Consider the following 6,013-nt stretch of genomic DNA (forward strand, 5'->3'; position numbering starts at 1 on the left):
TTAGGCATCAGAACTAAGGCCAACAGCAAAATATACAGATACGCGAGGAGGAGAAGAAAGAGGCAGAATGGGATACAGATGCTTGTAGAGGAGAGAGTCGCAGTACTGGTTGACTCAGGGGGGGAGAATCGTACACATTACATTAGAGGCTCAGGAAGATACAGATACATTTACAGATGCTATCGTTGTGGAAAGATCCATCACAACATGTGCCACTCACTGTCTGCGGAAGTTGCTGCTGCTTGGACAGGCTCTCTCTTCCATCTCCCAACAGCATCTTTTAGCTTTCAGATACATCTTTATCTGGTTCTCCTATTATGTAATATTTATGTACCATTTTTTTGCGGTTTTCTGTATGCTTGAAAGCAGGCTTAAACCCAGTTATTTGACATGAATTTCCTAAGTGTATCTTATCTTTTGTTTTCTTATCTATTTCTTTGAAACGCGGCCATACTTTTATCAATTTAAAAGTAGATCTTTCAATGATTTTTAGCCCACATTTTACACACAAACGATCCAAACCCCAGGGTCAAAAAACGGAACAAAAAAACAGAGAAAAATCAAAAACAACGCCCAACAAAAAAAACATATAAACGTTGCAAACAAAACACCTGTCAGTTCGCTCTAAACATTTGCTTAAAAATACACAAAGCTCTCTCATTCGAAATGCTTAAAAGATTTGAAAATTCAACCTGCAAATACATTTACCTCTAGAGAATGTTTATACCTGAGAAATGTATTTCAAAAACGTTTCAAACTGAGAATAAATCAACAAAAAATTAAATGAAAGTAAAAAAATTAAATGACCAAATTAAAACTATACTAAAAACTGCAAATTAGCAACAACAAAAAATAAGATAATATATAGAAAAAATAAAAAAAATAAGCAATATATGGATGGAAGAGTATGAATACTCAACAGAATATTCCCTAGACACGAAAAGTAATACGAGATATTCGAAACTTATTTTTAAAGAAGCTGAAAAAAATCAAATGACAAAAACAAAGCAACGAAAAACTGGTAAAAACCACACTCTAAAAGTGCGTAATACATGTTTTAGTGAAAAATAAAAAAAAAACCCACAATTTTTGAACTATTGTCAGTGTTTTTATGCCTCACTTCTTATGACTATCATATCATACTGGCAAGTTCATTGTCAATGTCAGAAGCGAACCATGGCTATGGGCCTCGGTCTGTGGGGTTCGACGTCTACCGTTTTAAAAGTGCCTTCAATTTGATGATTTGTGTTGCGGTAATTACCAACAGAAACAACGACGAGTATTATAGAGGCATATCGAGAGACAGAGACCAGACCCACTGTTATTGTCTGACATTGATGCGGGTTTAATGCACCAAACATTTGGTAGGCAGAAACCGAGGCCTAGAGCCTACTCCACTGGCCGTGCCACACATCTGTTATTGGCGTAGGTCTCTCTTCCCTCTTCCCTCTCTCTTTCTGTGCCTCCATAAGGCCGGTTTTTGTTGTAAATAACAACAAAAAACATTTACAATTTTCGGTTCGGTTGAGTTCGGTGACTAATGAAGCAATTAAAACATTTGAACTCTTGCACTACACGGAAAAAATACAAATTTAGAGAGAAAATAGGGAATAGAGAAAGACAGAGAGAGTAGATAATATTGTTAACGCTTCATATTCCTTTCATATTTGATTGCCATTAATTTGGTTACACCCCTGCGCCTAGGTTTTTTCAATTAGTTCTCATTAAATTGTATACAAAAACTTCCATCCATATTCAAGGTTTTTTTTTGGAAGTGTCGATTGGCATTGGAAATACTCAAATACTTTTTGTATTTGGACAAAATAATGTCCCACATCTAAAGCAAAGAAACCCCGAAGACCCTGCGCCCTGACCCACAGAGATCCCTCTATTGCTAACCTCTCCATTCAGACCCCTCTCTTGCGACCTCTATATACGGTAGACCCTCTATAGACTGACTGTCCCCCATTGTCCCCACTCTATCTTTCAGATCACTTTATTAAATTGTATTTCGTGTTTCGCTTTTTAACACGAGATGTGGCCATCGCCGCAGCAAAAGCCATAAAACAGCAACAACAATGATCTATATCAGATTTTCTATATACACATACTATGTACATTTGTGTGGGTTTTTCTAGAGCTTTTGACTTGTTTCAATGTCATGTTACATTTATTATGGTTGCACGCCCGCCAATTACGTAGCCCTCTCTCATAGGGGAGGAAGAAGGGAGAGCTTCTATCTTGCTATGATAGAAAGGGAACTGAACCAGCTCTTCCCTCATTTATTGTTGTGGCACCTATTTTCCCTCTCTTATTTTCTGTTAAAGAAAAAATTCGCTGTCGGATCGGAACCCTATCTCGCTCTCATGGGTCAAATAGGTAAAACAATAAGGCGCATTTTAGCTGAATTTCCTTGTAATTTCGATAGTTTTGATCAGCTTCAATTTATCATTAAAACCATCTATCCATAGTTTCTTTTCTTTGATTTTATTCGTTGCTTTTGTTTCACTTTATTCTGTAAATAAATTTCTACCTTTGCGTTTGCTTACACGATTGCATCTTCTTTTTTCAGTGTGTTTTGCAATTGTTTTGCGTCTATTTTTAAACATTTTGTTAACAAACTTGTGAGGCAAAAATAACCTAGAGAAAAGAGATAATAAGAATCAAAGGGAAAGAGCCAAATTTCAATTAGAGAAGGTTTTCTTGGAAGGTTTTCAAATGGTGATAGAAAGTTTGATGTTCATGCAAATAAATAACATAAATTTATTTAAAAAAAACCTTAATAAACATTATTAAAAACATTAATTTGCCTTGAGTTTTCACACAATTTTTTATTTCCAAAGTGAATTCTCAATATATTTTCTTGTGTTGAAAAATGTGAATTATATTTTGAAACAATTTCGAGTGGTATTAATGCTTTCTTTGGATATCTAATTCATTATTCAGAATGTTCTCATAGTTTTTCTAAAAGTCTAAAGAAATCACATTGAAAAAAGCTAAAAGTATCTTTATAGCTTGCATTAAATTCACGTTCTATAAATATTCCTTTAAAAACTCTACTCAATTATTTCCGGCATCTATTCTGTCGAATAATAACCACTTCATTGTACTTTCGTACTGTGATAATTATTCAAATGTTTAGTCATTTTCACTCCCTATTACCCCCTCTTCACGCATTACTATCTCTCTCTATATGTATATTGTATCTACATATGTACAAATGTATATCTCTGGGGGGGGTCGGGTCTGTTTTTGTTTTGTTACGGGTCCCCCAGGGGTCTTAGTCTCACATATCGGATTACTGAACCAGAGAAGTGCTTTGAGAACTATTCAGCACCTAGAATAACTAAATATAATTCCAAATTAGTTAATATATAAATGTTCAGATGCAGCTTAGCCTTCTGGTGGCTGCACCTTTAATCTCTTTCAGCGTCATACAGTTCCTTGGTTCCTCTGTAATACATCTTCATCATCGTTTTCCTCCCATCTATAGCCCTCTAGCACCATCATCATCAGTCATCCTCCAGACTCCTATCATCTCATGTGTGAAATTATTTGGGAATTTTCTAATTTTCCCAGGCAAGAGGTTGGGTTATCTCATCGCCCCCTGCCCCCTGCCCCCTGCCATTCACCATATGATATCTCTATCAATTCCTCCGCATATTGCATGGCATTTTCTTGTGTATTGTATTACAATTTTTTTTGTTTTTTTTTGTTTTTGTTCGAGTTCGAGTATTACGAAACGTCGCAAAAACAATGCCAACACATGAAATAATGTGCAAAAATGTAAAACAATAGCTCTGAAACAGCGTGAATACTCGTACGAACACTCCGGTCTGTCCCGTACGAATACTCGTACGATTATATTAGCGATTATATATATGAAAAATAATTGCTCAACTTGCATGAACCGCTATGCCTCCCTCCCATACCTCCATACAGGGGGTACAGGGGCCCATTTGGCGTTCCAAAGCGTACTACAAAAATATATATGATGTACACATACATATGCATATTCGGTTTCCGTACACAATATGCGATATTTGGTCAAGTGTTTGAAAATGTGGCATGGGGAATGGGAATGAGCCAAGAAGGTTTTCCATATTGATTGAGGGAAATACACTAATCGTGTAACAGTTAACAGGGATTTACAAAGGTTTATGGGGGAAGAATATAAGGAAGAACCATCCATAAAAATAAGCATTGTAAATTAACCTCTAGAAATGGAATTTTTGAAAGATATTTCTGCCTTAAATTATATCTAGGGCATCCTATAAGAGATTTATGGCACAAATTTAAATTTTAAGTTTAAATTTATATTTAAATGGAAGAAAAATAGAGTAACTGAAGAAGATGATATAGAAACTGCAGAGGCTCAAAGATGATAAATGTACGTACATATGTACATACATTGTAGTACCTCAGAAATATAAGCTGGAAAGATGAACCCAAAAGTCAAAACCTGAGCCGCCCTCATCTTGTGAGCTTCCATTTCTTTGTCTCACTTGCTCTCGCATGTAAAAATGGATGAGACGAGCGGAGCCGGAGCTCAAGACTTAGGCTTTGACGTAGGCAACGTTGCCGCGCTTCACACACACGTTGACAAAAGGTGCGGTGTTAAAGAACCGGACAGCAGGACAGACACACACACACACAAAAGATTATCATCAAGACACTCATTCTGGCGAGTGTGTTAGAAAGAGATGGGAATGGCTGAGCTGTAGAAAGAGATGGCCAACAAAGAAGAGGCAACAAAGCAAAGAAATCGATTATTATTCCAAAAGAGCTGAGAAACGGGCTCAAGAAAAAAAATTATATACATGTACACATATGGTATATAAGGAAAGCACAGAAAAGAGGATGATGATGATGATGATGATGATGATGATGGTATGGTTACGGGCTCTCTGTTGGGTTCTGTTACCTGTTTTTGTATATTGATAACCAGTTGGAACAGTATGGAACCCGGGGATTATGCTGTTGATGACGATGACGTTGTTAACCGGTTTTTTTTTTACCTCCATAAAGGAGAATGATACCATGAGATACGATCAGGTGCTGCATGCATAATACTTTGCAGAGGGGGAGTTCTCCGTCCTGCCTACAAATTACTATGGCTACATTGTTGCAGCAGCAATTTTATCATCGTTCTGTAGTATGGCTTCAAGAAGGAGATAAAAGCATGAACACAGTGAAACTCTGAGCGGTATTATAGAAAGGGGTGGTGGCGGGGTCGGCCTGTAAGAGATATTGTACATGAGATACAGAAACAACACACACAGCAGTGTGTCGGAAAGAGATAGAGAGAGAGAGAGCCCGGTGCCACAAAGCAACACAAAAGTTTTGTTTTTTTCGATGCTGAAGTTTGGCAACGTTGCGGCCTTTGGCAACGTTTTTTTCGCATCTAACAACAGCAGCAGCAGCAGAGCCAGCTGTAGACGTTTCGCTTCTCCCTATCCCTCCCTTCGTCTTTCCTTGTGTTGTGTGCGGTGCTTGTTTTTCTTGTTTCACTCACACACACAGAGGCATACAGTTGTCTTGCCTTTTGCTTGTTTTCAATTAGAGAGAAAAAGAAGCAGCAGCAATCGCGCCGCTGTCGCTGCTTTCGCGGTGGTGCAAATATACCGCACGTTGTGTAAACATCAGTCGCAGTCGACGTCGCAGCCAATTTTGAATTTTGCCTTTTGGCATGTGCAAATGCACACACACACACACACATGTGTTTTATTAGCGATTTCTGCCCGACTATACATATACATATGCGCTGCCCTCTGCTCTGGTGCCTTTGTGGTCTGCCTGCTTTTGTTGGGTTTCTTCGCCTTCTCCCTGCTTCTGCTACTTCTTCTGCTTCTCAGTCGCAGTCGCCGTCAGCGTCAACGGCGGACGAGGCAAATGCTTTATTTTTATGCTGGTATTTTTTTTTGCGGCACTCTCAATCGCTCGTTCTCGCTCCCTCTTGCGTGCGGCTGGCTCTCTTTGTCGTTTAATTGCAAATGAGTCATGCACACACACA

The sequence above is a fragment of the Drosophila guanche genome, unplaced genomic scaffold, assembly GCF_900245975.1.
Source record: "Drosophila guanche unplaced genomic scaffold, DGUA_6, whole genome shotgun sequence".
Taxonomy (NCBI): Eukaryota; Metazoa; Arthropoda; class Insecta; order Diptera; family Drosophilidae; genus Drosophila; species Drosophila guanche.